Genomic DNA, 26,822 nt, shown 5'->3' on the forward strand with positions numbered 1-26,822 from the left:
GCAATTATATATATCACTATAAATCATACACCTACACAGTATGTTTGCAACGATATTAAATTGTTGGCAGGCTAACCTAGAAAAGCACATATATGACGTTACAAGACTTTTTCTCTCGAATGCTCATCACATGGCATGCAAGTTAAAAATGTAACAGGTATGTCGTGATGCAATTTAATGTACTGTGCTGAAGCAAGCATTGATATATCTACTTGAATATGCCAGTGCCTAATTGACTCCTGTGACATCACACAAACAAATCAGGCTCTAGAATGCGAGTTAATAAGTGGTATATTATATTAATTTTGTTGCAAGATGCTTGAGGAAAAGATGTCGATTTTCGCTTCACACGATGACAAGATGAACAATATCAGATCCCAAAGAGAAATCAGATGTTATTTTTATCGAAGTTTATATTTAACTTGTGAATAGGATTGCATGTTTATCCTTTTGTTATTTTTCATACAGCTATCATCCATTTCACGATCAAATTAGAGTGAATTCTGAACTTTCAATGCCCGAAAAGTAAAACGTCTGATAATACTGGACTGTTTGGGAGGATTGTTTGCTGTGAAAATTGCTAAAGATTGCTGATAAACATTTGGGAGACGGGGATGTATTGTCAGCTAGGGAGGAGCCCCAATATTTCTGCCAACACAGCTTATTGTGCATATAAACCGTTAATATTCACCTTTATGTTACTAAGCCATCAGTGCCGATATTTAAGCGATGTCACTCATCTTAAATGTCAGGATCAACTTGCTTAGCCCCGGGCTCCTACGCTCCTCATGGGGCAACATAGCACTGGATGATGGATGAATGGATGAATAACCTGGCTGAGGTGAAACAGTCAAAACATATAGCTCAGAATGAGGTGTTCAAAAGATGGTCTCTTTTAAGTCCACGAGACAAAGGGATCCGGTGGATTACGTCAGCGGTTAAACTATGGTTATAAAAAAACATGCACACACCAGTATTCTATTTCCCACGTACTGTTTCAACACTCAGGCTCATAGGCCCCACACAACTTATAATGAACTCGTCCACCATTAGCTGAAATAAAATGATAAAAAAAGACACTACTACGAGGAGTTGAAATGGGAAGGGTGGATCCAGAATTTAAAAAGAAAAAAAAAAAAATACTACTGTGAACTTACAATGCCAACCTGTATTATGAAACCGCTATTCAGTATATTAAACCTTCCAGAAAGCTATCTATCTATCTATCTATAGCCCGACGCCCTAATCCCGCAAAAGGGTGGCCGCAGAGAAAACGCCTCCAAGTCGCTCTGTCACCCACCATTTGACTACCCTCCCCCCAGCTCCCCCTCCCCCCTCATATACCTCTCAACTCCATCCCTCCACCTCATCCTCGGTCTACCTCTCCCTCTCCCTCCCTCCACCTCACCTACATACACCCTCTTAGTCAGTCTTTCATTCTCCATTCTCTTCACATGTCCAAACCACCTCAGTGTATTTCTCCTAATCTTCTCAACCACATCCACATCCACCCCACAGCGTTCCTTCACTTCTTCATTCGTCAACCTGTCCCTCCACGTCACTCCACATGCTCCTCTCAAGTAACTCATTTCCGCTGTTCTCACTCCTGACTTGTTCCCCTCTTGCAAGGTCCATGCCTCGCTTCCATACGTCAGGGTAGGGATCACAATACTATCATGCAGTGACTTCTTAACTTCCATACTCACCTCCCTATTTCTCATCACTGCTTTCAGTGTACCAACGACCTTCCTTCCCTGCTGTACCCTTTCACGCACTTCATCCCCCAAAGTTCCATCCTTACTCATCACACTACCCAAGTACTTGAATGCACTCACATTCTCTCAATCCTCATCATCCAACCTCACTGCACACTCTGTGACTTCATTCCTCTCAAACACCAAAACTTTACTTTTGTGTACATTAACTTTCAGTTCTTCCTCCTACACACTGTCCCAAATTCATTCACCAAACCTTGCAACTCCCATTCATCTTCACTCAACAGTACTGTATCATCAGCAAACAGCAACACCGGAAGCTTCCAAATCTCACCCTCATTCATTAGAGCCACCTCCACATCCACTGCCCTACCCTGCACCTCCTTTACAACCCCATCCATGTATATATTAAACAGCCATGGAGATATCACACAACCCTGTTTCAGTCCCACATTGAGATCAAAGAACTCAATCAGCTCACCACCCACTCGCACCGCAACCCTAGCTCCCTCGTACATACTCTTCACAGCACTCAACAATTTCCCCTCCACTCCATATATTCTTAATACCTTCCACATACCTTGCCTATCTATTCTGTCATAAGCTTTCTCCAAGTCCATGAAGGCAGCATACACTTTCCTTTCCTTCTCTAGATACTTCTCCACTAAACATCTTAGAACAGAAAGCACAAGGTATATAAATTTGGCGCTAGTTACTAAGCAAACCTTTCACCTGAGAGCGCATGTGTAGACTAAATAATAAATTACTAAATACACCGTTCTCCGCACTTTTCACGACGCCTAATGAACGTCATGTGTTTGGTATCGATGCCTGACCCATGACGTCATGCACGTGAGTTTTCGGAGTTACCAGTCATGCATAAACTTACGAGTAACATTTTGAGTTCATAACTAAATAAACTTCTGACAGACTTAATTAACACTGTCACTGATTGGATGAAAAAGATCGCTGGCTCTTTAAAAACTGTGTAACAGGTAAACATGGATGGAGAAAAATAGCGACAAGAGGCAATAATTGAGTCGCGCGTGTTGTCGGAATGTGAGGGTTGCCGGTTGCCTGGCTGGTGGTCGATGTTAGCCATCCTCAGTTCTCCGTGCGAGTCGCCAATCAACCATCGCCCGTTACTGGTCGTGGCTGTGTTCCTTGCTACTTCCTTTCCCCTCTTCCCTCACTATGCTGAGGCCGACGTGATATTGGGTGAGTCAAAGCGAGATATTTCTAGTTTCTGTGGTAGTTTAATATTGTACGAAAACGTGGCTTGTGAATTCTTTAGTGTGTGTAAGTTCTGTGGCAAAGGTTATAGATATACTTAACTGTTCATAGGATTAAGGGAAAGCAAACCTTGTATTTTCTAAGGTGTTCTTATGGGTTTGTGTCTGTGATTGAAGTTGCGGGTGTAGGATATGCGTGAGGATTATTTTTTTTTTGGGGGGAGGGGGCAAAGTTTATCGATGCACAGTATTTATACAATATTCCCCCTGTGGTGAGACGCGGAGTTTATCCAGAGTGTTCCGTAACCATGTGCAGGAAGCGGCGAGTGTGGTTTGGGTGTAGCGTTTAGTTCTAATAAAGTTTGTCGATGTAATTCACTGTTTACGATGTGAGACACGAGTATAAGGAAATAACAAGTTTCATTTACGTTGGTCTTCAGTAATTACCCATGTATTGCACGTATTGTTCACGTTTAGCATGAAAGGTGAGAGGCGTAAACTGTGAAAAACTGTAATTATTTGTGTGAAATTGGGTGAGTCAGGGAGGTGCCTGGGTTTTTAAATTTCCGCCAAGAAATATTAACGGAGAGGCTTTTGTAATGTGATGTTCTGCCAGAGGTTATCCGTGTATTGCACATTGTCCGCGCGTAACATGTTGCAAACTCTTCAGGGGTACACACTTGCAGCTCAGGCACATTATTATTATTATTATTATTATTATTATTATTATTATTTTACTCCACTGCCACCGTTACAGACTTGATTACTCGTAGTTAGCAAGATATTGAAGAGAAACCGAATCGCTAACAAAGTTTTGATTATCCCGACGTAATGTTTTATTTATTCGCGAAGTAATTTTAATGAATGTATCCCATAAATTTATTAGCATAGGTTTATATATATATATATATATATATATATATATATATATATATATATATATGATCAGTGTGCAATATATAACATACTCGTGTGTGTGTGTGTATATATATATATATATATATATATATATATATATATATATATATATATATATATATATTGTTGTGTGTGTGTGTGTGTGTGTGTTTTGTACCTTTGCAGTCACGTCAATAGTATACCTGTATATTGTCTGCGCGCAGAAAGGTAAGAAAGACCAGGCAGTCGTATTCGGAGGGAGAAACAATAAAGTATGCATCGAAGTAGAGCTATAGTTATGTCTGGTGCTGACGAGGAAGTAGGTCTTGTTGATTATAATGTTCCCTAGGTTTACGCAGTTGTCGCGTCTGTTGGCAACTCGGAAGCAGGCTGATTTTAATGAGAACCATGCCTGCAACAGCAGTCACGAGTTCCGCCACGTTTCGTAGACTCCTCCCACGCTGTACCGAGTCATGTGATGAAATATGAAGAGCATGCACCAGGACTCCAGTTACTTCTCCAGGCACACATGCTCAGTTACAAAAGTTTGCATTGCATGCTTTTTCGTAGCACATTTTTCACAGTGATTTACTTAACGTATTCGGTTACAACTAACAATCTCTTTGCGTTATGTATCTTATGACGGTATAGCTGATGTACGAGAATAGTAAGGAAGTTATTAAGAAATCGAAGCCAGAGGGAATAAGGGCCTAGTGAAGCTTAACACCTTGATATTCTGAATTATTAACAGTAGTAAATTATTCAGACCGGTGTGTGTTTGCCGTGCACCCGAGAATTTAGAAGACTGTTACTCTTAAACAGGATTTTTAATGCTAGGATATGATATCTGTATGAGACTTTGGACTGTTGTGGTTGCTGTAATCCAAAGTTCAACTAAACATGAATCCGGCGGAGTGCAAGCTGCAATCCTCCTTTCGAGGGATAGAAAGGGAGTTGATGGACATTTGTAATACCGTTTGGTGCCCAGTTATATGGTTGTCACCACGGGAAAGCAGTAGCCTAACTTTTCCAACTGAAGGGGTCACACAGCTTCAGTGAAAGTGATAAACAAGCAGCCTTATACCGGTACCTTAAGCTCAAGAAAGTTGTAAATATTATTGCGAGTCGTACTCCAGAGGAATATTTAGGAAATGAAAATTGTGTCCCTTAATAGCCGGTGTACTCCATCTTTATCTTCTTCACTTGCTGCAGAAGTAATATAAAACAGTGTGTTGCCGCTCCTTCTGTCAGTTAAGTTTTAATTAAAGTTGTAGCTATAACCTTCAGTGTCAAGTCGTCCCAAAGCTCAGTAAAATCTCCTGAGGCAGCATACGTGAAATAATATAAAATGCGTCATGTTAATGGAGTTAATTCTCAGCAAGATGTTATTAGTTATTACAAAGGTGATTATTGTTTTCGCTAGTATTATTATTATTCCCGCCTCAGTCTTGCAACGATTCCAGGAGAACTGGAGAATGCGCGAAGAATCTGAAGGGCCCAGGTTATGTGTCCTGGCATGGGCCATTGCTGATAGGGAAAAATCCAAATCCTTTACACGCAGTGGAAGGGATTGTCAAAAAGTCGTATCAATATTATGTTGTGAACGAGATAAGTTACTTGCGTCCACTGGAAATTTCAGTACGACCTGCGCAAGTAGTCTGTATGGCCCAGGTTATGTGTCCTGGTATGGGCCATTGCTGATAGAAAAAAAAATCTCCAATGGGATCAAGGCCATTACAGGAAACGGAGCGTGACTGACCGCAGGACATTACACAGAGTTCTAGTTTTAGATTTGTTATTGCTGGTGCCGGATGATTTGCCCTGCGCAGGAGTGACCCTCAGCAGCAAAGGGAAGGGGTTAATAAAGGCTCTATTAATTCTCCAGTTCTAAAATTCTCCCCTAAGCTGAATGCAGGCGTTGGGAATAGCATGGTTACATAAAACACATCTTCACAGTTAGGGAGTTCCGAGTGTAGCTCTCAATATCCGGCAAAACCTGATGGACAGTAGGCTGTGTACAGCTTCTCCACTTAAAAAACTTGCCATTAAACTGAGTAAAACCGTCTGGAGACGGCACTGATATAGAGACATCCGTCTAGTGAAGGAGTTACGAATACGATTGTTATACTCTGTTCGCTTTACACTAGCCTGCAATCGCCCTTGTGTCGTGAATGCTGGACTGTAAGAGATGTTATGAAAAGGTACAGCCGTAGTCTTGTTCTGCCAGTGGACTACGGGAGACAGCTTTAAAAGGACGTAAATCTCCGCCGCGTGTTTTCCCCTTCAGTCCGGTGATTTTTATATTATCGAATTTCGAAACGTTTTTATTCCCCCTAAGGTAAACTTTTGAACAGGAGGGCCTACAGAATAGCCCTCAATAACCTCTTCACTGCAAGGCGCCTCCCATTAATTGAATAAAATAGTCAAATTAATGATAGCAGTATATAATATAGACCTTGTAGCAAATAGTTGAGGTGGGCGAAGTGTATTAACGGCAAAAGTTGATGGCCAATTACTTGTCGTATCTTGTTCTCCATCTGGCCTGTATTATTCATAGCCTCCCAGAGCGTGCCACCTTGGTTCAGTATTGCCACCTCGTCGTGCCAGTACCTTACTATTACAATCAAACTGATGATATCACTTCTTCTCCAAAAAACATTGCCCCCCCCCCTTCCCCTCACACTGATGAATGTTCGGATATCGTTGTGGTGTGCGGGGCTGAAGTGGGAGGTGCGGTGTGAGGTAGGATGTGGTGAGAAAGGTGAAGAGTTGATGTATGGAAGAGTGTAATGACGTTGTGGAATGTGTGGGGATGTGTATACTGGTAGGTGTGACCTTTGGAAAAAAAAAAAATGTGGTAAGGCATAACAAATGTATGTCAAGGATTGTAGGCGAAGAGGATTCCAGCAGGTAGCCATCTGTCTCTGTCTGCAGCCAGACACCCTAATCTCATTAGGGATGGTTGTTTGCCTTTGACTTAGTTATTTTACGGGGAGGGGCACTAACCCTCAGCCAACCCACTTGTTGACACGTAGGAAACACATGTGGGTGGGGTATATAGTTACCACCCAGCGTTGTAAATGGGTTCCTGGCTTGCAGGAAACCATTAGACTTGTCACCTGAAAAGGAGAGTAATAAAAATTGACAGGAAAGATGGGAGAAATAGGAAGAGAGGAAGGCAGACACAGAAAAAGAATAGTAAAGGTGAAGGAAGAAGTAGGCAGCACTACATCAAGTGAGTGGATGATGGTCGCCACCACCTGCCACCAGGTAAATACGAGTATGATCGGCCCAGATGTTGAGAAGAAATGAAGCGGAGGGAAGGATGCATAAAGAAAAGAAAAGAAAGAAAAAAAAACTATTAGCAGAGACCCTCTCGAAAAATGTGTTGGTACAAAAAATACATACTGGTATTACGAATTGTCTTAACTGAAGAAAGGGAGAGGGGATCCAGGCTAAATATATGTGTCATCATCATCATCAGCCGTTTGACTATCCACTGCAGGAGCGGCCTATCCCGACCGAAGTAGGGACGATACAGCCTATGCATCTCTACCAAGTGACTTAGGCTGTCTGGTAGAGATTGTATGTAGGGTGAGAAGTGCTTGTAAGTGTGATTGTAGTGTTGTAGTGGCTTTGGATGTGTGTGTAGTCTGTGAACCAAGTGTAATTGGCCCACGCAAGCCTCCGTGCAACCCTCCAGGCAGCAAGTCTTCCCCCTCCCAAGTATCTCCACAGGAACAACTGACCTGGTCCAGCCATGAGTTTCGTGGCCCTCCCTTTGGTCTCCACCGCGGGATAACTCAAAGATCAGCATGTGTGCAGGGTCAGCCTCGGGAAGACGGGTCACGTGTCTACTGTATTTTAATACTGGAGTTGGCGCTGACGTATTAGGTTCGTAATAGGCCTTGATTCAGTCTTACAGAGTAGTCGCCTGTGACTTACCCGGTTGTACAATTGATATCCTATGGTCCTGCGAAAGCACTTACCAACGGAATCTATTCACTGCATCAGGTTACTGTTTAGTGTCCGTGTCTTACAGCCATAGAGTAAGGGAGTACCAGTGCCCTGAAGATGCAAATTTTTTATCCTCCTACACAGACATATGACAGCGCCAAATACCCAGATTGAGTGAATTCATAACCCCGTAGGCAAAACACAGTGCGACGAGAGATCTCACTGTCAGATCTATCGTTGATATGGACCAGACTTCCAAGATAAGTGAATCCTTCCAAGACTTCCACATTTTCACCACTGAGCTACTTCATCCAACAAACCACCAAATGTCCGGACCTCAGTCTTTGCCAAGGAGACCTTTAATTCCAATGGCTTTGCATCCTCTTGAAATTTCTCGAGGGGACTCTGTAGTATCTCCAGCGACTGTGCTAGGATAACTGTATTATCAGCAGAGTTAAGGTCAGTAATCCTGAAATGGCCAGTTGATACTCCACAGTGACTTCGACTCCCAGCCTTGTCATGTACCCGATCCATGCATGTGTTGAAAGCGTGGAAACAAGAACACATCTCTGTCTTACACTAATACTGGGAAGAAGTCGGATACTTCCTCTCCACATTTGGCAGCACTATGTTTGAATACAGGTCAACAATCAGTCTGATTATCTCTGCGGGGATCTCACGGAGTCATAGGAGTACCCTAGTACCGGAAAGTACGGTGACTTGGAAATGGAGGAAGGGGCTGATGAGGTGGGGTTATGGGGTATGGAATGATACATTTGATGCTACATTTGTGTCAGTTATGTGTTGACAGTAATGAAGAGCAATTCTTTCGGGCCGTATGGTAATATTTTTCAGTTTGTTTTAATTATTCAGTTCATGAGATCCCCATGAGTATTGACGGGATGGTTGAAGGCTAATGTATCTCACCCAGTTCGAAAAGTCTACCCAAAGCTGAAGGAAAACGTCATGAGGTAGCAAGAATAAAAAGTACCTTCTCTCATTTGAAGAAGTTAAGGGTAATGGTAAAAGCACAGTGTAGGTAATAAATAGAAGGAGAAAAAAAATGCAGTGACGTGAGGGAGAGGGGTGGTGGGGTGAGAGGGTGTGCAAAGAATTATGGTGCTGAATTATCGACCGGGTGTTTGTGTGGACAGTAATGGTGATACGGAGGGTAATGCTGTAATAAAGTTAGGTGGAATTATGGTGGCGGGGAAGGGAGGGTTAGTGAAAGGGTGTGAAATGATGCTTGGTGCTATGAGGTGAGACTGAAATGAAAAAAAGTGCTAGATATGTATTTGTGTAGCTTTTTTGTTTATATTAGGTTAAAGAAAAAACTGAGAATATTGGTAAAGTAAGAAAGAAATACGGTGACGTGGAATGGAGGATTGCTGAAAGGGTGCAAAGTGATCGATGAAACGAGGTGAGGAGTTGTTAAATCAAAGGATCCGACATCTGTATTTATTTTGTATTTTAGCTGACAGTAACGGTGATATTGAGGGTAAGCTGAAATATGGAATGTGCGGGTGAGGTGGCGGGAAAGTGAGGCGCATGGAGTGTGGGAATTGCTGTAATGGGTTAGGTGAGGGTGATGTAGTAGTGGTGAGGGGAAAGGAATTTTGATCGTATTTATGCACTGTAACCCGTGACCCACCTGGTGGCGATGTGCACCCTGGGTGGAGCAAAGCAGCTGCTGCGTCCACCTGGGACCAAAACCCTGTCACATTTTTGTGCGCCTCGCCGTGGGTAGGGATTTGTCCGACCTTGGTTAGGTGTTGGATGTCGGTTTCCCGCACAATGTAGATACTGTACAGTACTGTACCTGTAAAGCGGCCCCACCAAAGCAGTTGCTTACCCGTGATCGACTGGTCTGCTTGGCCAGACAAACTGGAGTTAAGCAACAAAAACCTCCCGAGTCATGAATTCATGATGTATTTTAATTGTTTATTTTTGCTATTTTGAAACGATTTTATTTGAGTTATTAAGAGTTAATGAAAGCTGTATTTTATCCTTCGAAATCGGAAACAGGCTGAATAAAATCGTTTGGTGGTAGCAAGAATATAACACAGATGTCCTGAAGGGATTAAGAATGACTGAGTATGGAAAAGAAATTGGATATGTACGCTAAGAAAGTTTACAAGTTGTTAATAACTTATTTTCCATTATAGAGTTCAGTATGTTACCCAACAAAATGGTGCCATAAGATTTATTATTAGAAAAGATTTTTAAAAATGGGTAAAAACACTGACAAAATGGGTTTTTAAATGTAAATAGAGAAAACTTCATAAAAAGTAAATTATTTTTATATATTAAGTAGCTCAATATGTCTGGCATGCACGGAAAGTTGCGTTTGTTATGTACGAGTATCTTACAAGCTACCGATATTGAAAAACAAACGTAAACTAGAGCCCCCCCGAAGGAGATATCACACCAGCCGCTAGCCAGTACATACCTTGCGCGGCCCTGAATATGACCTTGACCTTGACCTACTTTCACCAATTTCGAACTCGTAGGAGATTTTCGTCTCAACTACAAACCTGTAAAATTTTGTGATGATATCTTGAGCGGTTGCGAAGTTATCAAGGTAACAGTCACACAGACCTTGGCCTACTTTCACCAATTTCGAACTTGTGATCGATTTTTTGCCCTACTACATACCTGTAAAATTTTGCGAAGTTATCCTGCAAACAAATACACACAGACAGACAAACTGAAAACAATACCAGGTTCGCTATCGCGGCTGGTAAAAAGTTGATATTTATTGTACGGGACGAGGATTTAGTACGTTCACACGCGGGAAGTGATGAGTGAGCTGGTTAAGCCCGTACATCGATACATTCACTGGGGAGACGCGTCACTGAACACGATCCCGTACCAAGCAGTTCCATTGTAGTATACTGACCAACCCATCACGGCATAGCTAATTGCAGCGTTAGTCTTGTTATTGATGTCACTCATCTGTGTTCATTAAAAATTTATTGACACATTACCGATAGTACAGTCGGCTGAAGCTTTCTCGAGTGTTCTGGTAATTTTGCAAAATACGGTTGATATAAAATCGTTGTGGATATGTGCTATAGCTTAAATGGCGGACTGGCAGTAATATGCGCGTACAAATGCCCATATGCAAATCCATAAAAGTATTCTGAGCGTAATGATAACAGAAACGGTAAAAGGAATGGGGATATTAAGGTGGCGGCGGCGGTGACGACGGTGGTGGTGGTGGTGGTGGTGGTGATGGAAATGGGAATACTGTGGTGAAGAATGTGAGTTAGGGGAGGGAATGTTGAATTGTTTATTCCTTCCAGCATAAAAAGGTGATGATTGTGATAATAATGGTGGTGATCTTAGAGAAAGTTGAGAAGATGACGTGAGTTACGTAATTGACAAAGCGTGTAGTCGTGAAGATTAGGATGATGATAATTTGGTAGAGGTGAAGAATTAATGTAAGTGACTATTAAAATTAAAGTGTCAGGTGGGCGGGTGAGGTGTGTGGTTGTGGTGTGAGGAGAGGCGGGTGGGAGTATTAGGTGATTCATATGGGTGGTTGAGGTGTGTTGTGGTGAAGGTGTGAGTGTGTGTGTGTGTGTGTGTGTGGTGGTGGTGGTGGTGTGTCAGTGTTGTCATAACTACACACGTCCTTGACACCACTCGTTCTAGCTCACACCTTACTTATGTACACATCCACACACTTATACCTAGGTCACATGCCGTCTTTCTTACATACTTCCATGCATTCACTTACACCCCACCTTACTTACATACGTACACATCCAGTCACTTTTGCCTAGCTCCATATACCGTCTTACTTACATACTTACATATTTCCCTGTTGGTACTTATACTTTTAGAAGAATGAGTATTGTCAGTCCATTTGAACGGTAAACGGAAGTAAGTAGCCAGGACACACTTACCCCTACGTACTTACACATTTACCCACTTACACAGGTCTCTAGTTACTGCCTGACTTATTCATCTTCCTCACCAGCACATGCACTTACCGCATACCTGGCTCTACCTGCTGCTTTACTTACATATCGGTACTTACATACCTTACTACGTACACCTGCCTACTTACCTACCTACCTGTCTGTTTGCCCACCATTCCGATATTCTCGCTTACCCGCAGTACCTCTCACCTGTCCCTTGAACCTGCTTACCTACTTGCCGTTATTCCTTCATGTCCGTGTGGTGTGTTACCGTATATGCTCTATTACTATAATTTCCTGCCTATCGATCAAACCAGGTACTTATTGGCTCTGTGGCTTTTTATCCATTCGTCTTACCTACCTGCCTAATACCCTATCGATTTAATAATGTACCGTACTTCTGATAGCTGCCTATATATCTCTGTGTCAGGTTTTAACTGCCTACTTATCTTCCTACACACCTTCTTACCTATCAGCCTACTTACTTCCCATATTGACATCTACTGCCCTACCTACCTACCGGCACCTACCTACATATCCCCTCCTCGCTTTCTACAATTCCTCGCTCCTCAACTCATACACTCTCGACTTAAACATTAACTCACGTCATTCTTCACGAATCAGATCTTTCTAACTCTGCAACTCAACTCGCAGCTCATTTTCATTCATTTCATTCCCTGATGCAGCAATAATCCTTCATTCATTCTCCTATTCATCTTTCTCATCTTAACCCTGTCACTCACACTCCTATTCATGTTCCTTTCCCCACCACATGCCTTACATCCTTAGTCACTGTCATTCACACAACCACCCCATTCACGTCTCTCTCTCTCTCTCTCTCTCTCTCTCTCTCTCTCTCTCTCTCTCTCTCCTTGTCCACCCTTGCCTTGTGATGTATACAAATGGATAATGTGTTTACCCGTCTCTTAGATAAACACAAACACGTCAGATGCGAAATAAACAGACATAAATAAACAAAGCTCTCCTTCATGTGAACCAAGCAACACACACACACACACACACACACACACACACACACACACACACACACACACACACACACACACACACACACACACACACACACTCTCTCTCTCTCATGCCTTCCATGGTCGGTTTGTATACTGTTCCAGCGTTACGTTTCATTCAGTACTTGCGTTCTAAGTGTGGTTTCCGTGCTAGCTCCGTCTGTGTGTGTGTGTGTGTGTGTGTGTGTGTGTGTGAGAGAGAGAGAGAGAGAGAGAGAGAGAGGGTGTTATTTGTGGTAGGCAATAATGAAGCAAGGGCAAGAATTATAGCGTGTGTTTGCTGTAAGACATTCATTAAGTATTTAAATATAAACAAGAGCAATCGGAGATTGCAGACCTTCGCCAAGGGGCGTGAGATGAAAAATTTCTAGATCCGGATGATGATCCAGAATACCACCAAAATCTGTTGGATTGTTGCTTGAGCCATACCCTACCCTTCAGGAAAAAAAAAAAGAAAAAAGAAAAAAAGAGAAATCAGTTCGTAACTTTTTGAGTAATCCTGCTAACAGGGAAACCGATAAACAATCCAACGTGGGCACAAACCTAACCTTCTCGGCGGAGATTCTCTCTCTCTCTCTCTCTCTCTCTCTCTCTCTCTCTCTCTCTCTCTCTCTCTCTCTCTCTTATCTATATATATATATATATATATATATATATATATATATATATATATATCTATCTATCTATCTATCTATCTATCTATATGTGGTAAGTAACCTTGACATGGTATTACTAATTCAGTGTACCTCTTTTGTCGACGGCCTTGCCAGAAAAAAAGATGTTTTGTTCTCGCTAGCCTTCCGAATCAGGCTTCGATTATTATATTTCAGAGGCTGATTAGAAAATCTGATTTAATTGTACAAGAAATTATAATGAAAATAAGTCGAGTAATACCAATATTGGTTTAGATGTGGAAACGAACATGTTTTATGTGTGTGACGTAAGCTGAATGATCTTTATACAAATATCTGGCTGCTTGAATTGTGGGTGAAGTGAACTTATTTCTGCGTGAGGCTAGAAGTACGAGAAAAAAAACTGCACATTCTGTATTTATGTGTGGTAAATAGCAATTAAAAACACTTGAAGGCATATAGTTGTTTGAGTGGTATGACAAGCGGGCATACTTCTAGATGAGGCACAAGAGAAAAGGTTAAATTGTGATGTAAATAATTTAAAGTAATACAAATTCGAAGATGCATGCAGGTGTCTGAATGGTAGGAAAGACGATCGTATGTCTGGTGGCATGAAATACGATGCAGTATTTGACAACGCTTATATAAACATGACAGTTATAGTGAAAAAACATTCGATTAGCGTAATTGTTGTTAAAGTGGTTTGGGGAAAAAGTGTATTTCTGGCAGAAGCTAACCTTGAGGTGGACGTACGAGTGGATGTATTGGTTGTCGATACACAAGTACCGACTAATTTGTCACTGTGTATGGCCTTCTCTATAGCACACACCCACTCGTTGCCTCTGTGTACGGTTGCCGGGTTGCCCTCAGTGGTACCTTCAGCCAACATAGTCGGAGATCCTAACTACTAGGGCCAGACTCCAACCTGCTTGATCGTTCATGGTTTGTATTGGAAGATCTCACTAGGTTTCGCCAGCTTCATGACGTGGTAAAGGAACTATTGACCGCAGCTGTACAGACTCTTCTTGGATGGGGGAAATCTGGCTTTTTTTATTCTAGTTTAACGCAGTTTCTTCCTTCTCTCTGTGTGTTGCTTGACGCTACATGCTGTGAGAGGTGGCTTAGAAAAAATGGCCTCCAGGTGTTTCTGTTCCACTTCAATAACGACCCGTCTTCCCACGGCACACCACCCTCCCTCTCACAGTGTATCAGTACTTTCACAACTTACCTCGTTCTCGGCCTCCCTCTCCTCCTCCGTATGTTTTTATCTGTCAGGCATGAGTGTCTAAAAGCCCAAGTGGATGCCAGACGACTTTACTAAGCTACGTAAAATGCGTGTATAAGCTATAATCTTAAAGAAACATAACATACACTGTAATGTTTCAAAGATCATCGTCTTGCTTTTCAGACGTTAAGCACAATAAGAGTCTCGATTATTTTTTTTCCGACTGCCGTGATCGAAAGTCGGCTGACACTGCCCTGCCGAGTATGGCGATGGAAGACATTACATGAAATATTTGATGTTGTAGAAATACCAAGCACACAACGAAAGAGTATGGGGAAGAAGACTGTAATGTTCGGGTAGGCAAGAGAACTGAGGGACGGAAGGAGTCAGCGTTGGCCGGAGTTTGTCTTTTAGGACATTGAAATCCCAGTTAATATGATTTTCCTAGTGTTTTTAAAAGGGTATAATTTTACGTCAATAATTCGGAATCTCAGACGTGTGAAAGGATTATTGATTGTTACTGTACACTGTGGTATGTGGCTCTTATCTGGGAGGAGAGTTTGTCGTCTTACTGGTCCCAGGGCCTTTTTGTGCCTGTTTACACGTTCACGCCGGTCTCTTTCTCTCTCTCTCTCTCTCTCTCTCTCTCTCATACACACACACACACACACACACACACACACACACACAGTTAGGCTAAGTAAGAACTATTAGGTAAGAACACACACACACACACACACACACACACACACACACACACACACACACACACACACACACACACACACACACACACACACACACACACACACACACACACACACACACACACACCTACTTTAACCCCTTTTTCATGACGACACAGGTATCATAATTGCTACCTGCAGCCGATGTTATTCAGCTTAGACGAGACTTAAGACATGGAGGGGATTGATATACCCTTAGGCGACTCCTTCAGTGCTAGGGCTTAATAAAACCGTGCGGTCGTGATGTGAATGATATGAAGGAAGATTGTAATGAAGAGCTGATGATGTGAATGATATGAAGGGAGATTGTAATGAAGAGCTGATGGTGTGAATGATAGGAAGGAAGGTTGTAATGAAGAGCTGATGATGTGAATGATAGGAAGGAAGATTGTAATGAAGAGCTGATGATGTGAATACTATGAAGGGAGATTGTAATGAAGAGCTGAATGTCTGGTGCACTGAAGCGCTTTTGGGTATTTTAATCAGGTAGTCACCAAGCGATTTTTGTTCAGTGGACAGAAACCGAAGCAGCTGCAGAGTCCAGATCCGTCTTTGTTAACTCTTTTGTGGCTACGGTGTACGTGGCTGTTTCCTGCAGGGTAACACTGGACTGTGTGATGTATAATTACTGTGGCGGGGGGGACACAATCTGGCCGCACTATGGGGTGGTACTACTACTCTGCGGCCAGGTTGTGTTAGGAAGAATACTGCCACCGTATTCCCTGCGTGTCGTAAAAGGCGACTAAAAGGGGCGGGGTGAGGGGACTAGGGACCCCCTCCTCTGTTTTTTAGTTCGTAAAAAGAGACAGGCCAGAGAAAGGGATGGGGGATGGAGTTATCCCCGTACCCTGAAGATTGGGTCTATGAATGTGCGTGGATGTAGTACGATTGAGGCTAAAAGGGAGGAGATTGGGAGAATGTTTGTGAGAAGAAAGTTGGATGTGTTAGCTTTGAGTGAAACGAAAATGAAAGGGAAGGGGGAGTCTGTGTTTGGAGAAGGTGTGGCCTTGTTAGTGAGTCCGGAAGTACAGCAGTGTGTGAATGAATGGAAGGAGGTGTCATCGAGACTGATGTGGGTGAAAGCGAAATTTGAATGTGAGTTGTGAGTGTTTGTGAGTGCATATGGGCCTGGTAGTGAAAGGGATGAACAAGAGAGGGAGTCTTTCTGGAATGATGCTGATGAGTGTCTGCAGAGTTTTGGAGCGAATGTGAATGTGGTAATGATGGGAGATCTGAATGCTAGAGTGGGAAATGTAGCAGTTGAAGGTGTAGTTGGTATGCATGGTGTGCCTGGAAGAAATGAAAATGGGGAACGAATGATAGGGATGTGTGTTGAGCGAGAGATGGTGATTGGAAATACTCTGTTTGAGAAGAAAGATATTTATAAGTATACATGGGTGAGACAGGAGGGTGGAAGGGTTGTTGATTGAGCATTGATGGACTATGTGGTTGTGTCCAGGAATGTAATAGGAAGATTATTGGATGTGAGAGTTCTGAGAGGGGAGGGTGGAGGTATGTCTGACCACTACCTGGTCGAGAGGAAGTTAAGAGTAGGTAACAGATGGGTGAGAGTTAGTAGGGTTAGGTGTGGCAGGGAGGTGTTGAAAGTGAATGAGTTGGATAAAGGAGAGAAAATGATGGAATATTAGAAGTTGAAAGATGAGTGAAATGCAGGGAAAGATTAGGAAAATGGCAGTGTGGAGGAGGAATGGCAGTTGTTTTAAGAGTGCTGTGGTGGGGCATGTGGAAGAAGTGTTTGGTGTGAGACGAGTGGGTGATGGTGTAAGAAAAGGATGTGAACGGTGGTGCGAGGAAGTAAGTATGGCTGTGGCTGAGAAGAGACGTGCATATGAAGTGTGGCTGCAGAGGAAGGATGAGGTGTCATCTGAAAGGTATAAGCTAGGAAAAGAGGAATAGGGCGAGAAGGACTGTGTGTGATGCTAAAGTGGCAGCAGATGAGAGGTGGGGTAGGCGGTTGACTGAGAATTTTCAACAGAATAAGAAAATGTTTTGGAAGGAGGTGAAAAGGGTGCGAAAGGGAGGGTCTGGGAAGGAAGAGCGAGTAAAAGCAGAGGATGGAAGGGTGTTAATTGAGATGGATGCAGTAAGGAAGAGATGGGCGAAGTATTATGAAAGATTGTTAAATGTAGAAGGGGAAAGGGAGGCTGAGATTGTGGCGGATGGAAGGGTGCAAGGAATAAATGTGGTGGGAGAGTTGAATGATTCTTTGATCACGAAGGAGGAAGTAGAGAAGGCAGTAAAGGAGATAAAAACAGGGGGAGCTGCAGGTATGGATGGGTGTTCTGTGGAATGCCTGAAGGGTGGTGGAGCGACTATTGTTGACTGGTTAGTAAGATTGTTGAATGTGTGCTTTGTGAAAGGTATGGTGCCAGTTGACTGGGCAAGTGCTTGTTTGGTCCCATTGTATAAAGGCAAGGGTGATAATTTGAATGTACTAGCTTTAGGGGTATAAGTCTGTTGAGTGTTGTAGGTAAGGTGTATGGTAGAGTGTTAAGAGAGTTAGAGAGGGTACAGAGGGAGTGATTGGTGATGAGCAGTGTGGCTTAAGGAGAGGGAGGGGATGCGTGGATCAGGTGTTCGCTGTGAGACAAGTGTGTGAAAAATATTTAGCAAAAGGCACGGATGTGTTTTGGGCGTTCATGGATTTAGAGAAAGCGTATGATAGAATTGATAGGGAGGCTTTGTGGACTGTTTTAAGATTGTATGGACTTGATGGTAGGTTACCAAAAGGGGTGAAAAGTTTTTATGTAAATAGCAGACCGTGTGTAAGAGTGGGAAATACTGTGAGTGATTGGTTTCCCGTGAGAGTGGGGCTGCGGCAGGGTTGTGTGATGTCGCTTTATGGATGGTGTTGTAAAGGAGGTGATTGCAAGAGTGTTAGGTGGAGGTCTGAGTCTGGTGAATGTTAATGGTAGAGAGCGGAATCTGAAGCAGCCGCTGTTTGCAGATCATACTGCACTGGTGGCTGATTCAGAGGAGAGGTTGAGACAGTTGGTAGAGGAGTTTGGAAGGGTGTGTGAAAGGAGGAAATTGAAAGTAAATGAAAATAAGAGTAAAGTGATGAAGTGTACGAGATTGGTAGATGGTAGAAGGATGAATATAGTTTTGAATGGTGAGTTGCTTGAGGAGGTAGAGTGTTTTAAGTATTTAGGGTCACATGTTGCTGTGGATGGAAGAATAGATGCAGAAATGAAGTTTAGAATGAATGAAGTAGGAATGGTGCTGGGAGGAATGAAAAAAGTGTTTAGATGTTCACTTAGAATGGATATGAAGAGATGGCTGTATGAGGGTGTTATGGTACCGACTGCATTATATGGGGCTGAAACATGGAGTATGGCTGTAGCAGAGAGGAAGAGTTTGAATGTAATGGAGATGAGGTGTCTGAGGAGTATGTGTGGAGTGACGCGTATGGATCGAGTGCGAAATGATGAAGTGCGAAGGAGAACTGGAGTTGTTTGGGAGATGGCTGATCGAGTCGAGCAGAGGGTGTTGCGATGGTTTGGGCATATAGAGAGAATGGATAATGAGCGATTGGTGAAAAAGATAACTAGATCTGATGTGAGAGGTGTAAGGCTGAGAGGAAGACCACGAATAGGATGGATGGACAGTGTGAAGAGAGCGCTGGATGCGAGAGGGATGTCTGTTGAACAAGGAAGAGTGGCTGTGCGTGACAGAAATAAATGGAGAGAAATTGTGAACGAATAAATGATGACGCAGCCCTGGGGGGATATTCTCCTGCATTTGGTCTGATCAGCTGATTAGGTCAGGTGCGGGTAAGGGGATGGGTCTATTATGATGTGGCAGGGGTAAACCAGCTCTGCTTTCGGGCCCTGCTGTGGATGTCACTGATTGTAATGCGCAGTTGACCCTCGGGCGGTGTGGTGCGGTGAGGATCTGTCCCTTCTCCCCTTTGGGGCTAAGATGCGAATTATGTGTTTGAGTGGATGAGTAAATTGGGAGTGTGTCGTCCTGTCTCGGCTACCTCCCATTCCTTGGGGGAAGCAGCCTAGGTGTATAGATATAGATAGACATATTAAGATCATATATATTTTTTTCTTTTTGCTTTGTTAACTAGGTCCGTATTTGATATTCTTTTATATATTGCTTGTTCACGATGCAGCAACATTCACATTCACCTCGTATTCTGTCACATGTGCTCTGTTGCATCTCGCCTCTCCCGTCTCCCTAACATGTTTGGATAAATCCGTATGTTCTTGCATCTGATCTCTGTCTTTTCTTATTGCTTATCTGAGAAATCGTGGGAGGCCAAAAATTAACCTCTTGAGTCTAGGCACGTGTTTTTATTATATCTTTGTTACCATCAGAGTGTGTGTGTGTTTTTTTTAAATTAAGGTACTTGTGCTGCAGTGAACGGCTTAATGATGGTTTAAATCATCCCTCTGTTTTGAAGTCTTAATCTGAAAACATCGTCTGGATTTGTAGTAAGAATAAAGCAACAAATACGTCATTGGGCTGAAGAGATTAATACAGTTGTGTGGAGGTGGCAGGAGCAGACCGTGTTAATATCATCGTAGTGAAGGCGTTATATACATCAATGTCGTCACTCCAGGTTGTTGCCATTGACCTCTGATGAACAACCGTCACCCACACGCCTAAACACCCCCCCCACCACCACACAGTGATCCCCCCGCCGAGTGGTGACGTTTATGCTGTTTGGTGTGTGTGTGTGTGTGTGTGTGTGTGTGTGTGTGATGGAGTGTAGGAGGCGTGGGCAGGGCGGTATCAAAAGCCATTGACATTTAGCCGGTCAAAACTAGTGGTGGCCGAATCAATAGAGATGTGCTCTGCTGTGCCAGTTGACGCGGATTTGAATCCCGGCCGGGACAGGGAAGAGTTTAAAGGATATGATTTTTCTTGTAATAGACTTTATTGATCTGCCGTAAGATACGACGAAATGTTGTAAAAGCACACCAATCCTGCATGGGACAGCCCTGGCATATATTCAATATGGACGGTGGGTGTTAGCTCCAAAGTGGTGATGTGGAGGTGTATTGTACCTAGGTGTACTGCTGATCCTCAGGGAACGGGCTGTTAAAGCCAATGCCCTGAGTCAGACACATAATAAAAAAAAAAAAAAAAAAAAAAAAACCTTTCCCTGGAAGCGCAATGAAAAGATCGTAGATTTCATTGCATCAACTGCCCACCGTCCAGGGGTACCCCAGAATATCCTCAGTTCGTCTACAGCCTGAAAAATTCTTACTCCAGATAACTTATAACCTTTGAATTGCGTAACAGCTGGCAATATGATATTTTGGCGGCAGTCAGAACTCAGTAGTCTGCTATAAAGCTGGGTGGTTTAACGTAAGCTTGATGGGATTAGAGGTTAACGCTTCCCGCACGTCAGGGGTTTCCCTCTGTGTGTGTGTGTGTGTGTGTGTGTGTGTGTGTGTGTGTGTGTGTGTGTGTGTGTGTGTGTGTGTGTGTGTCCGACTCTGGGCAAAGGCTTCAGGGCCTATATCTTGGGGGCAGTAGCCCATCCCAAGGCCCAGTAGTCCTCCTACACCTCCACATGTCCACTTCGGCGCTAACACCCACCGTCCATATTGAATACATGCTAGGGCTGTCTCATACAGGACTGGTGTATTGGTATTAGCGGGGGTATTTTTACGACATGTCGGCGGGTCATCTGGTAGATCAGGAAAGTCTGCTTTTTATGAATTGAGTTGTCTGGAGGTAGCCAAAAATTGTATCGAAAGAGCGTTCATTGTATGGGAAATTGTGGTAAACCAACTCGTTTGTGACCGCATCTGCTGGATCAGGCTCGCCCGACGTGGCAACGTTTGGCAGCGGTTATAAAGTAAATGTCTTGGAAACCATGCACCCTAGAGTAGTCTAAAACTGAGGGGCACCGACCCCTCTCTGAAAGTATCCTCATAAGATTTCAACCTCCTCTACACCTTCCAAAAGGTTACACATCAGATTCTTCGAATGTCAAAAGTTTGCTAATCTCATGACGGAATGAATACCCCAGCATGACAGCATAGGCTGGTGTTTGGTGCTGGGCGCCAGACTAGTGACGTATGGGGTTTCTGAGAATATCTGACTACACTAATGCAGTTTCACCCGAAGTTTAACCGCTTCACTACGATAATATATTCATGATATCGCCAAGCGATACTGTTCAGCTTTGAAGAGCCTTACTGCAGTATAGTGAAGGGGATTGAAAATATCAACACTTCTCCGGTACGATTTTTTTTTTTTTTTCAGCGTATGCCGGGTGAATATAGTCTGCTTCGGAGGAGACTTACTGTAGTGTGTAATTAGGGGTTCAGTAGGTAATATAAAGGAATTTACGAGGTTAGAGGAATTCAAAGTTGGATATAATTTTTTCATGTAACTTCTTGAACCCGAGGACATTTTTTTAAAACTTGCTGCTTCATGCAGCTTTATTCAGATCGACACTTTTCGAAACAAAGGGGTTAGAAACAGCTTCCGTTAACACCCTGCAGTGAGTGAACACCCCAGGCAGCTGCAAGAGTAAAAAAAGTCCTCGGGCAGTAGGTGTTAAGCAGAATATTGGTACTGAAATAACCCCTTGGCTACGTTGGGTTATCGCCAGCTGAATATAATCGTCTGGTATTTACCGAATGAAATACACTGACTGTAGCTGATGCTCGGCCACAACATCAATCATGTTAACTTCTTCAACCCTGACATTTTTTTTTTTTTTTACCATCTAACAGTGTTGCACAGCATAAAAAGGACCTGTATTAATGCAAGTTTTGGTGAAAGCCATTTGAAAATGATTTACCTTTTAAAATCGTCTAATGATAGCAAGAATACAGTAAATTTACGTGCCGGTGTTCAAAGGGTTAACCTCTCCCTGTAGTGGTCTTATCAGTGCATTATGCATTCGTTTAACGGTGCCCGGTGTAAAAGCAAGAAAACAAAAAGGTTCGTATTTGGCAAACAAAGAGTTAACCCATTTGATACGGTGGCGCCTTCTTTCTTTTACCCTTGATGCCATACCCATTTACGGGTATATTTAGTGAGTGAGAGAGACTGATGGTAATGACAGGGTGTGTACGCCACGTCCAGCTGGAACTCTTTCTAAGCTACATAAAGTGTACGAGGGTATTTAGCTCTGGAGAGACTGATGGTAGTGACGGGGTTCATGAAGGCTGCATGTCATCACGCCCAGTCTGAAAGTCTCTCTCTGCTGAATGTAATCGTCTGGAGCCACCACGAATATATAAGGCGTCAGCGCAGTGTCAGGCTTGGTACTTAGTTTAGATTTTTATGTTGAAATTAACGTTTGTGTGTGTGTGTGTGTGTGTGTGTGTGTGTGTGTGTGTGTGTGTAGTGTAGTGTAGTGTATGAGTTGGGCAATCCCAGTCTCTGATGAATCAGATCCATCAACTGCAGGCAAGCAACCACTCTGCAGAGCCGTCCCTTGCAGTGAGTCGTTGTTCCCATGCAGCTGACAGCGCCTCGATATAGCGAGGCGCTAGGACTAATGTGCGGACTTGGTTCCTGGGAGGACGCCGCATTTACGTCACCACCCAGTTAACAGGGGCACCATAGTTGGCTTCATGTCGCCCCGTTATTTGGGTATATGGTTACCACCCAGCATTGTAAATGGTTTTCTGAGTGACAGGGAACCATTTGGCTTGTCACTCAGTGTAGAACCACATGAAGTGGAAGGAAGAACAATAAGTAGTGACAGGAAGGACGGGAGAAATGGGAAGAGCAGGACATGGAATAAGACATTACCGTATAGGTATGAAGGAAGAAGTCAGTGGCCGCACCCAACACCCGTGCATAAGGGTAATGTACTCGGTGTACGTGGGTTCGTGTTGTTAGTCATTTGTGTTAGCTGATTTGTTATTATTTATGAATGTATGCACAGACGACTGAATGTAGGCTGCGCATGAAAGCGAGCATGATACTGTTCATGCACGATACCGGTGTGTATTGTGTGTATGTATATATATATATATATGTGTATTACGTATGTAATTTGCGAGAGCGAGGACAACTTACTTCAGCCGAAATTCATTTAAGAGTGTTAAGAACTGTTCAGGATGGGGTGTAAAAAAGTATCCCTCGCCATTTGGGGAGACGTCTGTGGGCCACTATCGCCATTTGGGCAGATGTCTAACGGCATTCAGGGGTGAAATATTACTAGTACGTGTTAAAATTGTCACCGGGTGAGCTCGGACGCGTTCCTCATCAGTGTGGTCGATTATTTCCCAGTATTATTATGTACGATATGCATAGTATGTATGTATGTAATATTACTACGTACGATATATACAGTATGTATGTAGGCTATGTATGTCTCATGTGTATGTATGTATGTATTGTGCCTGCATTTGTCCGTCTGTCTGTGTCTGTCTCTGTCTGTCTGTCTGCCTCTCTCTCTCTCTCTCTATCTGTGTGTGTGTGTGTGTGTGTGTGTGTGTGTGTGTGTGTGTGTGTGTGTGCGCGCGCGCGTGCGCGTGCACAAGGACGACCAAGAATAGTGCTGCTGTATAATTATAGTACAGTATATACCTGTATAGGAAGGCGGCGTGGATTGGCAGGAGGGATTAGGTGAGTGGTGGTGCAGGAGTGTGAAGGACTGGACGATGAACAGCTACATGGCTGGATGGATAAATAGTTGGATAGATATTGAAACTTTAACAGAAGCATAGACATTGAGGAAAACAGATATACCGTTAAAAAAAGATGGGTGGATAGAAAGATAGATTTATGTAGACAGATTTCAGACGCACAGTTAGCTAGACAGGTAGCGATAGATAAGAGAACGACAGTGCAGCTAAACAATGTATGATGGTTGTTGTACACTGTGCCACATGGTGTTTATTGTACTTCACTGCGATGACGCCATGTTTACACTTTATTCATACTATCGTCAGGTGGGAGACTTCAAACGGGATAGGATAGGATAGGATTCTTTAACCCCTTCAGTATGAGTGATATTTCGTGTGCAGAATAAAATTGACCGCAACCATAATGAAATGAAAGGCACTGAATTGAAAAACTTAACGACGTTATGATGAAGTCTTGTATTTTTGTATTTTATTTTTGCTACTTTATTCATGCTTAGCGAGTCTTCTGGTAGTAAAGGGGTTAATGAAGACTTTACCCAACCCATTGATTTCGAAAAGTCAGTCCTAAGCTGAATAAAATCGTCTGTAACAAGATTCAAACAAGACTGAGGGTCCTTGGGTTGCCTCATGTACGATAACACATTGTACTTCTTATTCTTGTCACCTTTACTCATTTAAATTCAACTTAAGGAAGCTATGGCAGTGAAAAGACAAGTTGACTCGGCTACAGGCAGTGAAAGGATAAGTAACAGTCGGGGTGTGGCAGTGAAACGATAAGTAACAATCAGGGTGTGGCAGTGAAGAGATAAGTAGCAAAGGCCATTAAATTTTGCACTATCAAATGTATCCCTAAAACAAAATAAATCGTTCCGTGGCAGGAGTGAAGTACAAGAAAGCGTGGTCGTACTGAAGAGGCTTTGATGCGTTCTGTTATGTGAGTGTATTTAATAATTGCCACCACAGCACACGCACACGGCTGCTATCTCACGCACACACGAGCTGTTTCTCGCATTTACTGAACATCTACACACATATACACACACACACACTCACACACACACACACACACACACACACACTTGTTCTTTGTCACACACGCAGTCTCTATATCACACACGCACACACCTGTCTGACGCAAATGCACTACATATATGCATGCACACATAGTGCTATCTCAGCCACATACACACATACACTATCTCTGCATCACGCAAAAGCACACAAATATATACTCTCTCTCTCTCTCTCTCTCTCTCTCTCTCTCTCTCTCTCTCACACACACACACACACACACACACACACACACACACACACACACACACACACACACACACACACACACACACACACACACACACACACACACACGCTTTTTCTTATACGTACACAGCCACAATCAATATGCACACAACCACTTGCATGCCTTCACTGAAACATCTAAAACGCAGTCAGTCGTAGGCTAATGTCACATGCGTGTATGCAAACATACATACACGAAAGCACACAGGGTTTCTCAAATTAGCACATGCGATCATACTCCTGTTCACAACAGAGAACACGTGATGCCTTTCGCAAACACATACTTTACTTTCAATCTCTCTCTCTCTCTCTCTCACACACACACACACACACACACACACACACACACACACACACACACACACACACACACACACACACACACACACACACACACACACACACACACACACACACACACTGACGTCAATATATTGTACTATAGACACGTAGTGACTAATTCATGCTCAGCTTTTTCATCACACACACACACACACACACACACACACACACACACACACACACACACACACGTAGGCATTAATATGTTATGACAGTATGTAATCATTATAGACAGTAAAATATAAGTATTGCCATGAGTAACACTTACACAATAAGTCATGTCTGGTGCTCAAGGAAAGTCGTACACATATTCTGGTTCGTGAATGTCGTACCACATGATATACAGTATCCCAAACTCTTTCAGCCAGACAATACAGGTCTGTCATGAACACGCGGGATAACCAACTTGAGCCAATTACCTGACGTCGTGGAAAACTACCTATGGAAGGGTACCAGACAGACACCTGTGCATTGGTCGGTATATAACCCCAGGGAAGGCAGCTGACAGGGGTAGTCCAAGAGTACGATCGAGGGCACAGGGCAGGAGATAGGGTAGTTAGGTGGTTCACCGTCACGCAACGCTACGTTACGCTGTCAAGCACATCTCCATATAACTTTGCCGATGAAACTCTGTAGTCCAAGAAGTGACTACTACTCACCTCACTCACGATAAAAGAATACAGAGAGAGAGGGAGAGAGAGAGAGCTACCTATTCAGGCTACGCCGCACCATTTTACTAGCAGCGACCCACACACTCCACTGGTGATGGTGGGACTGCCATTAATTTACGATACACTTACAATATCTCTCTCCACCTAATCAAACCCCTCAGCTGCGTATATCAATACACACACACACACACACACACACACACACACACACACACACACACACACACACACACACACACACACACTTTCTCTCTCTCTCTCTCTCTCTCTCTCTCTCTCTCCACCTCTTTCTCGGCGTTCTTCTCCTTTCTCCTGTCAGTGTCATACACGCCTAGTCCGTGTCTCCTTCATACCCACACATAGTACCTTCCCACCGTGTCAGTGTCCCGTCCTCCGCCATTCTGTCCCCTCCCTTCTATCCAGCCTTCGTACTCTCTCTCACATACTTTCCTAGTCAGTTACACTCTTCATTTTGCCCACCATACTTCCTCATCTTGTTCGGTCCTCCCCTGCTTTCCCTTCAGACTACCCCACTGCCACTCACTCTACCATTAT

The 26,822-nt window shown here is 43.2% G+C and overlaps 1 protein-coding gene across 1 annotated transcript in view; it reads left to right on the plus strand.

Annotated features, from left to right (window-relative positions):
• Positions 1-2,836: 2,836 nt before the first annotated feature.
• LOC145400360 (serine/threonine-protein kinase Nek7-like) overlaps positions 2,837-26,822 on the plus strand; it is a 90,480-nt gene continuing 66,494 nt past the window's right edge. The window contains exon 1 of the mRNA XM_080272865.1: positions 2,837-2,933. The gene's annotated coding sequence lies outside the window, so the exon portion shown is untranslated. The remainder of the gene's footprint in view (positions 2,934-26,822) is intronic.

Source organism: Coenobita brevimanus, chromosome 52 (assembly GCF_032717465.1).
Source record: "Coenobita brevimanus isolate Jiangsu-jjx chromosome 52, ASM3271746v2, whole genome shotgun sequence".
Lineage (NCBI taxonomy): Eukaryota > Metazoa > Arthropoda > Malacostraca > Decapoda > Coenobitidae > Coenobita > Coenobita brevimanus.